Source organism: Salminus brasiliensis, chromosome 18 (assembly GCF_030463535.1).
Source record: "Salminus brasiliensis chromosome 18, fSalBra1.hap2, whole genome shotgun sequence".
NCBI lineage: Eukaryota > Metazoa > Chordata > Actinopteri > Characiformes > Bryconidae > Salminus > Salminus brasiliensis.
Window position 1 is genome coordinate 19,963,791 of NC_132895.1, and position 12,267 is coordinate 19,976,057.

The following is a 12,267-nucleotide window of genomic DNA, read 5'->3' on the forward strand; positions in this document are numbered from 1 at the left end:
CCGTGTTGAGGTGGATGAAGGAATTGGACAGTGATGCTATTGTTTTTATATCCACAGCCTTTAGTTTCACCTCACCTCACTGCTCTGCACTAAAGGGTGTGCTAGAGAATGATGGGAAGCTGACAGCCCCTTTTGCGAGAAGTGAGGTGTTCTGTAATATGGTTAGAACTAGGCACTTTGCCAAAACAGTGACACACACACACACACACACACACACACACACACACACACACACACACACACACACACACACACACGTTATTCTGGCTAATATCTGTTACTGTTACTAGCAAAAATGGCCTGATTGCTAAATGGAATAAAGCTCATCATTAAAACATTTATTAAATATTTATTTAAGATTAATTATCATCTTTTACAGTTTATAAATTAACAAAAACGAGGAAGGACCCGAAGCAAAGGTTTGGGACACTGCAACAACAGTACTTGGTGAGAATCACAGCTAAACATAATAAATGCTTTTTTTTTCCCCCCAGTTCTTGTTTGGAAAATTCTCCCATATTTGTTCTTGCAAAAGGCTTCTAGGTCTGTGAGGTTCTTTGGCCGTCTGTCCACAAAACATTATTCCAAAAGGCTTGAGGGGGGAGGGGGGTCTCTATCCCCAGTCTCTATCACTTTCTTATTTTGGAACACTGCCTGTGGCCCGCCGTCCCTTACTGGATTCTTCTGACTTGCTGGACAAGAGGTCACTGCCCTCTTGGAGGACATTCGGTACACTGGCCACTTCTGGGAAGATTCACTACACTTTTACATCATTTCTTGTGCTGCTTGTTGAGGGGGTGTCGATTCAGTAATGACGTCTTGGTGTGTCTAGGTTAACGGATCCAATTTCTCAAATCATTTAACAATATTTTAGGTATTTTATTTTCACACAGGGCCATTGGTGAACATTTTCCTACAATAAACAAAAATTAGCATTTAAACTGTATTTTATTTTAAATCTTGAATCTGAAACTACAGACTCTGTTAAATATGTGATTAGAACAGAATCAGGAGGCACTTTGCACTTTGGAGGAGGAGGAGTGGGTTGTTTTTTCCATTCCATGTGGCTAACAAGGCTGAGTGAACAAGTAAACTATTGAAGAGTTGTGTTGAGTGTTAATTTTTTTTTTTTACCTGCTTAAATAAATTCTTGTTAAAAATTAAAATTCTTCACACACACACTTTGCAGGTGGGAAAGAAAGGAGGTGTACTCTAAGCTGCTGGCTATGGGTTAAAATAGAGCATAAAGAGCACGAGGAGGATCTGCAATTCAGAATGATCTGTTTATGCCAGGAGGTTTATATCTGGCGTGCAGAGAGGCGCTTCGAATGCTTGAACTCTATATGACACTTCAGTGCCACTGCTAGAACTTTCCTCGCCTCGGCCAGTTCAGATTCGTTTTTGCTGTTCCCCGAAGTAAAAACATGAGGGGAATTCTGTGTTTTACCAGCATTGTATGACATCAGTTGTAAGAGCACGCAGTTTGCCGAGCAGTGGGCTGCTGTAGACAAAGCTTCACTTAAGATAGGCTGGCTATGTGTCATGAATTGACCATGTCTGGGAATGTGTGTAATGTGTCAGGGGAGGAATGTGTGTTATGGCTACGCTATTAAATATAAAGTTGCCAAATAGCGTTCTTCTAAGCAATGCCATGAAAGAACCACTTTTGGTTAAAACACAGGAAACCCATTTGGTTCGAAACCATTTTTGTTCCAATTGAGTTCTTTTTTTTCCTCTTGCAGTCTGCTGCATCAATACCGTTCCAGAAACCAATAAACAACCTGGTAGGTGCCAATTGTGGGTATTGCTGACACAAGCAGTGCCCACAATTAGCACCTAACAGATTACACTGAAATGGGACTGTAATAAAATATGGGTTATTAGAAGAACACTTACCAGAAACAGGATTGTTTAGTTCAGTGATGTCAACCATGTTCTTTAGAATATTAGGACGCTGTGTACACAGTCCTCAGAGAGATCGGATGTGATTGTGTGACAGGCGTGCTTTATTATATTTCTACCTCTCTTTATGCATCCATATTTTGATAGATAATATGTCATATTTTACACTGCCTTCCCTGGAACGGATGACTCTAATAATTCTATCAGTGAAAGTACTTCCTAGAGCCCTTTTTCCAAACCAAGAACTATGTAGAAACTGTCTTTTCTGAGAGCATATAGGAGGCATTTGGTCCAGGCACGTTCATCATAGTGGCATAATCAGGTCTTTCTCTGGATTTTCCAGATAACTTAAAATAATACAATCTGATTTACCTCATTTACAGATCATTGTGTGTGTGTGTGTGTTTGTGTGTAAAATCACCTGTGAAAGGTATCCATACACCCTTATCAAGGTTCTTCAGCCATTCTTCCCCTTGACCACAGCTGTTAGACAGGAAGAAGTATGATCCAGGACTTACTAACACATCTCTATTCCCTACCAGAGAGAGAGAGAGGGGAGGGAAGTAGTTTGTTAGCTTGTGTGTTTTGGCTCATAGACCAGTTCTAAGCTTTGAAGGAGGATTAGTGAGGTATACATCATCGGCATCAACTTGGGATAAACATTGGGGGATTTTTTTTTTGGTACATTAGGTCCTGAAATGACTTTTGAATTCTGGAAGGACAATTGGAATAAGCAGGAACTGTGAAGAATTTGTGAATGTTACTGTTTATTAAAAGCCATGTGGTGGTGGTGGTGGTGGTAGTGCAGCTCTCCTGCTTACTGAACTTTGCTCACAGTAGTTATGGTTACAACCTTAAGCAGGTAGCCTGTTTTTGCAGTGAGCCGTTTTAGGTCAGTTCATGTCCCCCATGACTACATAAGGGACTGTTTTCATCTTCTTAACAGCAATGTAGCAGAGGCAAACCCTCAAAACAAAATAAATAAATAAATAAATAAAATAATAATAAAAAAAAACTATGGAACATTTTCAAGAACATTCTAGTCAGCTTTGATTCGTTTATACAGTTCACCAGAGAAATCGAGACAAAGAGAACATGATTTCTCTGCACTGTTGACGTCTCTTGTAATATTATGAGCAGATGACACAGCACAAAAATGATTCAATCAGCTGCACGTCTTTGAGGAAAAATATGATCTGAATTCTTTCAAACAATAGTGTCATTATCAAGACAATTTATTATATCTAAAATACAATAATGCATCCAGCCTGACAGCCTGCCTGCCAAAATTGTGGCTAACCATGAACATTTAATATATATATATATATATATATATATATATATATATATATATATATATATATATATATATATATATATATATTTATATTTATATATACACTTTACCCTTCCAGCCTTACACCTGGCCAATAAGATCCAATAGGTTCATGTTTATCTGCTCCAGTCCAATTCTATATAAAAAAAATTTGCTTAAGAAGATTTACTTAAACATATCATATAAACACTGTCTCTGTGTGCAGGTCCTGGCAATTAAACGTTTGGGAACCCTGGTCATAGACAGCTTGGCATTTGTCCTGGTCCACACTTCAAATTCAACAAATTCAGTTATAGATTTCAGTCAGGCTGCTTTATCGAACTGCCGAAATGATCAATAATTCCTGTATTGCGGTTTCAGACGTGCACAGGAATCTACAGCAAACATCCGGAGCTTTAGCTCTAATTTGAATCGATGGGAGGCACTTGCTTAATAGAGCAATAGATTGAATGGGTGTTTTTGAGAGGACTTGAGTGACCCAGTCATCATCTTAAATGTCACTCTTCAGACCAGTTTAGACTTGGCACACAGAAAGACTACAACCACCACATAGCATCAGAAAACCAAAATTTTTTTTCCCTAAAGAAAGGCAGTTAAGCCCTGTTAAGATATCTTGCGCCATTTGTGAACATTTTAGATGCCTGGACGAATAAAAGTAGTGAAGCAGAGCACCAAGTGTGTTCCTGTAGCCAAAGTCAGACTAGGTCACCTGCATGAACATGCGCCAAGTCACAGCTCGTGGTTTTAAGCTTGGGAATTTTCCCCACAGTCACTCCATACCAGCCCACCAGTGAGACATAACAAATCTGCACACTCAAACGGCTCTGTTTTCCATTCCTGCTTAGTCCCAGCACTCCAGCTGCGCACTGGGTTCCATATGGCGGCCTATGGAGGTCTCTAGAGTGGTCTTCTATGCATTTTTGAGCATAATCAAATGTCACTACTAGCTTTGTGCTCCAGATGTGGTTGTAACTCTTCTTTGAATGAACCAGAAAATTGCATTGATCTGGATCAAATATAACAGCCTAGTTGCTAGCTCCACTCTGTTAGAAACTGTGGCCCACCGGTTGCAGTCATGACTATTCAGACTTTCACTGAGCACTTTATTAGGAACACCAGTACATCTACTCCTTCATGCAGTCATCTAATCAACCAATGTGGCAGCAGTGCATGCAGATACAGGCCAGCAGCTTCAGGTAATGTTCACATCAACCATCAGAATGTGGAATTGGGATTGTTGGTGCCAGTTGCTCTGGTTTGAGTGTTTATAGAGCTGCTGATCTCCTGGGATTTTCAGCACATCAGTCTCTAGAGTTTACTCAGAATGGTGTATGTGTAAGTGGCAGTTCTGAAAACAGAAATTGCTTGTTGAGGACATAAATCCACAGGAAATGGCCAGACTAAGCAGAAAAACATCTCAGAATGCACATCAAACCTTGGTAGCATGAAACTTACTATTGATTGTATAGGGGGGACATATGGGTTTTATTAATTTTGTTATTTATTATTTTTTTTACATCCATTTTCATATATCCCCATATATGAAAATGGATGTAAAAAAATAATAAATAACAAAATTAATAAAACCCAACTAAATAAATTTGTATGTAAATACTTCAAGTTAAAGCTGAAACTCTGCACAGTTCTTAAATTTTAACTCTACTGTGCTGTACTAAAATAATTACTTTTGTTGAAATAGAATTAATTATGATTTAGACTCTAAGCAATGTCATTTACACTGTTACTTTGAATAATCAAGCACTGCAATATGCAGACAGTGCTTTTCAGAAACTAAGTGCTGTAATTTGTAGACAGTCCCTGTCAAAAACTGAGTGCTGTAATTTGCTGACTGTCCCTTTTCCAAACCAAATGCTGTCATTTGTAGATGACCCCAAGGTTCCATGTATCTAATTAATCCTGTTTTCTAATGTGCATGTAATCAGAAAGCTGGCTTCATTTTTTATATAACTAACAGCAAGCTTTTTGTATTTACTGCTTGTATTTGTAACACTGCTTGTATTTGCTTATTTCACAACCTATTTTTCAGTATATTATGGACCGAAGATAAAGAAGAAAAATCTTGCTTTTAATTTTGTAGCAAAACATGGAGAAATGTTTTAAAATAAGTAAAGAACAATTCCAGTTTGGGGCTCTTGCTTCAGGGGAATACATGCTACTGGAGCAGTGGCTTTAGAAGTACACCCTCTGCTGGTGATCTAGGTGGTGTAGTTCATTTTACTCATCCTGTAGTCCTTCATTAGTGGTCAGTTTCGGACCACAAAGCTGCTCCTGGATATTTTTAGATGTTGGATCATTCCAACATCCTTCCAGTGAGAGACATGTATTAGTTGCAGATTCACCTGCACTGCCATAACAACATCACTGCTGTGTTGAAAATGGTCTACCATCAACATACCATCTGGCTACAATTAGTCCGGTGGTCAGAACCTTCCCAATGGAGGAGATGGTGGTTAGCAAATTATGTAGCTACAGTCAATAAATGTGCACCTAAGGTTTGTAGAGCAAGATAGTAAAAGATAGTGAAGACATAAATCATGCAGAAAAATAAACAATATTTTATCCAAATAAATTTTTAAAAATATTTTAAGCCTTGGTTTGTTCAGTTTCTGCTTATTAACTAGATTAAGATGCAGACAACTGTGCTGAATTTCCCTGAGCAGACAATCAGATAGCAACCGTCTCAGTACAAATTAAATGCTTCAGTTTGAGCGGATCCTCTAATCACGGACACACTGTCCTTTTCGGTCAGTTTAGAAAATGGCCCGAGATGAATCGGGCGACCATTTCTTATCTTTAAGCACCGCTTGAGTTCAACAGGGGAAGAGCGCAGCATTGATTTTCATAATTTAATTAAAAAGTCTTGCTGTCCCCTCCCCCCCCCCCCCCCCCCACCATACATTTCTCGGAGGAGATATTAATCACAGAATGGGTCTCGGCCACAATTAAACGGTGCTCCAGATTCTGCTCACATTTGCAAAGAGAGTGCAGTAATTAATTTCAGCAAGACACTTTCCCCTAACCAACAGAGAGCGGTAAAAACCAGCTAAGTGGTTTATCAATACCTTCTCTATTCCGAGCATTTCATAGGACCTGCCATAGCTTAATAATAACGGAAGATGAGGACGTTCCCAAGCGTTCAAGGAAGTCACAACAGCACTGGACACTGAACAGCAGCCCCATCAATGACATTACTGTCCACCCCCTTATTGTTCTACCAAGCCCCAAACCATGTCTGGATCAGTCACTCGGCCACACACTGATAAAAGAGCAGAGATACTGGTTAGGAACTCCGAGCTTAAGTGGGTTTGGGAGCCTACAGATAAAAGTTCAAGGGATTTAATGACAAGGGGACCCTGGCAATAGCTAAGAGTGCAGCCAACTGCTGTTTTATTTTAATTCTGACTGGATGAGATGCTGAACATAACCCTTTCAGCCACAATCTGTAACATATAACATAAGGTTTCAGCCTAATGCAAATCTGGGGTCAAGTGAATTTAAGAGGGGGGTTGAACAGAATAGGTTCTTTGACTCTATGAACTCCTGAAGAACCTTTTTTATTTCTTATTTTTTTCCTTGGAAACTCATTTGGGCAGCTCTAAGCCCTTCAGATTCCCACATTTCTATGATACCTTTGTTTTTAAAGCTGCACAATAACTCCAAGATTCATTTGGATTCTATATTTTCTCAAAAAGAATAAATCCTATTTCCCTAAAATGTTCACCTGAATAAGGTGGGAAAAAAAATTTGAGTCCTGAAAACTGCATTTTCTCTGACATTTTTTAATAATGGAACTGACATATCTTAAACCTCAACCCCTGTTGTGTCCTCCTTTTAAAGAACAGAGCTGTTAAAACTGGCCAAATTCAAAACCCCAAACCTGTTTTGTAACAGGCTCATTATATGTAAGCCCTCAAAATACCCATAAACCAGCCGATTAGCAAAAGTCTCTTTAACCCTAAGCTGTCAAAGCTGGCAAAGTGGTGAAACACAACAGCAGCTTTTACTTTATCTAGCTAACAGCACATGGCAAGAGGACACAAAAAGAGAACAGTAACACGATCTGGTAAGATAATATTTACAGTGCTTTTGTTAGGGTTAAAACAAGTTACTGTTGCTGTAAACCAGACAACAAAAGCAGGGCTTGTTTCATGCCCACTATTAAAGGAAAATCAGGCAAAATAACAGGGTTGTAATTGGCTTGTAGAGACTTTTTCAGTCCATCCAAATTCACATGCTTACTATTTATATATCAAAGAATTGCAAATATTAAAACACTCACTAAAAGCACCTTTAATCTGCATGATGTTTGATTATTTCTGTGTACTGTATTGAGAGCTAATATATCCTCCCATTTCCTGTTGGTGGAGAACATATTTTACTAGTCATCATTTCCCAATACTGGGGGACACTTACAGCAATGTCCCAGAGTCGACCGTAAAGTCTTCTCGGCAACAAACACCTTACGAATACCCTTGATTACAGAGAAAGTGTTGAATGACCAGGTGTTTGCAATTGCTTGGACATTCTGTGCTCCTTAAAAGGATGTACTTGTTTACGAAGTAAGGTCAAAAAGATTTAGCAATGATTACTCTGACTGCTGAACTTCAGCTACAGAAAAGAAAGTTAATGGAATAGCATCAGCCAGATCTTGAAAAGATTAACATCTTCAAGAAAAGACATTGGGTCCCATTCACCAATATCTTACTATGAATTTTGTAAATTTGTTCTTGAGAAAAGTCTTAATAGAAAGTGGATGTCAGATTCATGCTCTGCTCTTATAATGATGGATCCCATTGTCTTCGTAAACTGAACAAATTGAATACAAGAAAACACTGGTAAATGTCAGAATCTTCATAAAATCTGTGGGTTTTAAGAATAGTTGGTAAATACATTTCAAATGAAATCAGAATAAGGAAAGCGAGTGTTTTTTAATACTTTTTAATACTAAAAATATAATTTTTTCACGCCAATTACCCAACACTCTCCCACTATTGCATGCAATGCCAACGCCAACACTAGTGAGGGCGCACCAACACACGCCCCCTCCCACCGATGCACAGTCGAGAGAGAGAGAGAGAGAGAGAGAGAGAGAGCGCACCATTTACCTACCATGGAGAGAGCTAATTGCACGCTCCTTCTCTGGGCCTCGGCTGCCGATGGCCAGCAGCATGATCGGGATTCGAACCAGCGATCCTCTGAACCCTAGTGCCAGCGCCTTAGTCAACTTGAACACTAGGGACCCTTTAATACTTTATTAACTTATGACTTTATAATTAGACACTGTAGATAACTGTTGTTATTCACACAGGTTTAAAGTATTCATATGAAATATTGCCTTTAAATTGAAATATTGTTGCTAGTGCTGAATTACATTTCAATCCAGCTAGACATCTGAAGCCATTATACTCAAATTTTGAAATCTGGCATGGTTTACGGTCAGAAAAAGGGGTACTTTTTTGTCAACTAATGTACAAATAATATACAAAGTATTCAGGAATTTCAATGGATATCATTTTTTATGGATAGCCTAAATAAATACATAAATAAATAAACAAACAAATAAACAACCCATGTGTGTTTAAGACATCATCGCTGTCCAAAACAGCAGTTTATATTCCTGTAATGGTAATGTTATTGCAGGTCATTTTGGAGCACAGCTACCTGTCCATTCTTTGCAAATGTTCTATGACACAAGAGCGCTGGGTCTGATCAGCAAAGGCAACATACAGACAGGAGGTGCAGTGGCTGACAGACTGGTGTAAAGCCAACAACCTTCACCTGAATGTAGACAAGACCAAGGAGATGGTTGTTGACCGCTCTCCGCTCAGTGGAGATTGTTAACAGCACCAAGTTCCTTGGTGTCCACTTAGCAGACAACCTCACCTGGACCCTAAACACCAGCTCTGCAGCCAAGAAAGCCCAGCAGCATCTCTACTTCATCCAGAAGCCGAGAAAGGTCTGTCCTCCACCACCCATCCTCACCATCTATTACAGAGGCACCACAGAAAGCATCCTGAGCAGCTGCATCACTGCCTGCTTTGGGAACTGCACCGTCTCTGACCTTGCAAACCGTGAGCCACCGCCTGCAGCATCCGCAAAGCAAACAGCATTGTGGATGACCCCACCCACCCTTCACACAAACGGTTGTCCCTCCTGCCATCGGGAAGAAGGTACCGCAGCACCCGGTCCAACACGACAAAAGACTCCGCAACAGCTTTTTTCCACAAACCATCAGACTTATCAACTCCAGAGTCTGAATGGATGGACTCCTCCATACACACGAACACAAGATGCGAATCCCTGACAATGTGTAAACATTTTGCACTAAATACTGCGTCACTGGACTCTTTGGCACATATATTGTACATAGCTGCATGTTGCATTTTGGGCACTAGTCCATGTTATTTATTAAAAGAAGCTGCTAGAGTACCGCACTAACCCATTTTCTGGCTGATCCTCCGCAGTAACACAGAATGCACATTCTATTTGCACTACAATCTCAGCCTGTCTGATTTATTTATTGTATCCTGCCTGCCACACTTTCTCATCTGCACTCTGTGTATTGCACTGTACTGTCTGTATGCACTTGTGTTGTGTTGCACCATGGTCCTGGAGGAGCGTTGTTTCGTTTCACTGTGTACTCTGTATATAGTCGAAAAGACAATGAATCCTCTTGACTTGACTTGACAAAGGATAAAGAAAAACAGGCAGAGTCCTTGCCTTCCCAGTGTTAGGAGCATTGCTGGTGTTAGGGGGAGCCAGTACCAAATTGGAAGAAAAAAATACAAATTTAAAGAAAAAACAAAATATATTAAATAAATAAACAAATACCATATTTCTAGCTAAAAGGCTTTGAGGCGTGAGCAAACACCACTGATACGATCAAGAGCTGAAACTACAGCTTAAGCATGTTTCTGTGCCCAGCTGGCAACCAATGTTAAAACCTGCGACTATGATTTCCAACCAAAATTCAATATCTGTACACCGTTTGGTTTTGATGTCTACCTGATGGGGGGAAGGAAAAAAAAAAAACATCTGTTCAACAAAGTCCGACGTCTTCCTTACTTCAAACTGACATCCAGTGCCAGCTGGCTTGTCTTCCACTTCCACTAAATGGAATGTTTAACAACCTACTTGCTAAGGTTTCTACACTTAATCAATGTGTGCACCTTCCTTCTCCAAATATGCTCTCAGTGAAGACATGCCGTAAAGGAAAGCCAACACACGCACTGCGTCAGCTATATTACATCATGCAAATGATACAAATCTACACAACAGCCTTCAAAAATCTGGTAGATGTGATAGCAAGCATCTGTTCTTTTGCTATGTTCAAGTCTTCAGATATTTACAGGTAAAGCACTTGATTTATGCTCCTCCACTGTTTACCCACTCACTTTTCTATCTCTCCACTGAATCAAAGTGGTTTGGTGCACCAGCGCATGCTTGGCAGCCAAGGCTCCACCGGCTCGTTACATTAAGTAGCCGCATCTTCAGCGACACTCTAGCTGTCCTTCACCCATCCATCACTCCGTTCACCGCAAATCACTCCACTGTTTGGTCTCGACTTTCACGTCTGTGGTATGATCCCCCTCCTGAGCCATCAAACAGAACCGGTCTGGCCCAATAAAGTAAGGTGCACGTATCCGTCACTGTACTATGTGCAGCGAAAGGTGTCTCCGCATTTGACCCATCTGTGGTAGTGAACACACACACAGCCAGACCGTTGGTCAGCCAACTCCAGCACTCGGGGAGCAGAGAGGGTGAAGGGCCTTGCCGAGCCTGGGATTCGAACCCACAAAAACTCTCCAAGCTCTAACCACTGAGCCACCACTGCCCGCTAAACACTGTTTTCATCCCGGTTTTGTTGTGGCGTGTCTCAAGCTAAAGCATGTCCACCTAAGGCACTGTAGTGATAGGTCTACTTACGGTGATGGACATGCCTGTCTGTGTTGAAGTGTTGCAGTTCTGCAGTGTTATAATACCAGAGCTACCAGCAGTTTAACTGTAGCTAACTATCGTCGCCCTCTAAAACACTAGCTGACTTTAGTCGGTCTTGTTTACAAGCTAACTGCAATATGATAAAACTCAACAGAACTTTCACTGTGGACCACAGATCTACCTCCCTCTGCAGCGTTTAATGCTCCACTGACTTACAGGAGAATGGCGTCGCGGTCATTGCTACCCTGGGCTTGGCACTAGAGCTGCGACGACTAATCGACTTCGTCGACCAAAATCGACGGCCAAATTAGTCGCCAACGAATTTAATAATCGATTAGTTGGGCGACTTTTTTTGTTTCTCGCGCTGACTAGGAACGGTTCGCGACGCACGTGCAGCACGTATTAATCGCCAAAGTTCAACAATAACAGTGTGGAGTTCAGTTACAGTAATAATTACCTGTCACGTGAACGGAGCGTGTGGAGAAAACCGGTGCTCAGGCAGAACGGACACACATGTGAGGCGCCGTCACTCTGGCGTGTGAGCGGTGTCATGTGAAATTAATGGCGTTATAAACGACGAGACGCCGACCGCTGGATGAGGTATCAACTGGCGTTCTCGTAACGCTCCACATGACGCCTGTTTATAGATAATGTCCCGCCTTTCAACAAAAGAGCCAATCAGCTTGCTGGTCGCACCGCGAACGTCGACGCTTCGGCCAGACCGTGTCAAAATAAAAGTCAATAATACAAACAAAGCAGAAACTACTAAAAATACTACTAGTAAAACTAAGTAAATACTACAAAAAAACTCATGAACTAATAAATAAAATAAAAGTCTTATAAGCGTCTCGCCTTTTCTTTTTTGCTGATTTGAATAATTAGGGGTAAAGTGATTTCGTTTTGTAATATTTCATTGCTGCTACTTTGCACATCCTTGGTTTAAAATGTTGTTAGGAAAAACATTGGAGTTTTATATATCTTTTATATTTGCAGAAAAGCTCATTAAAACAATGTATTTTTGAATAAGTCATTCATCTTTATTGTCTTCATTGTTAGTTAGCGAATATATA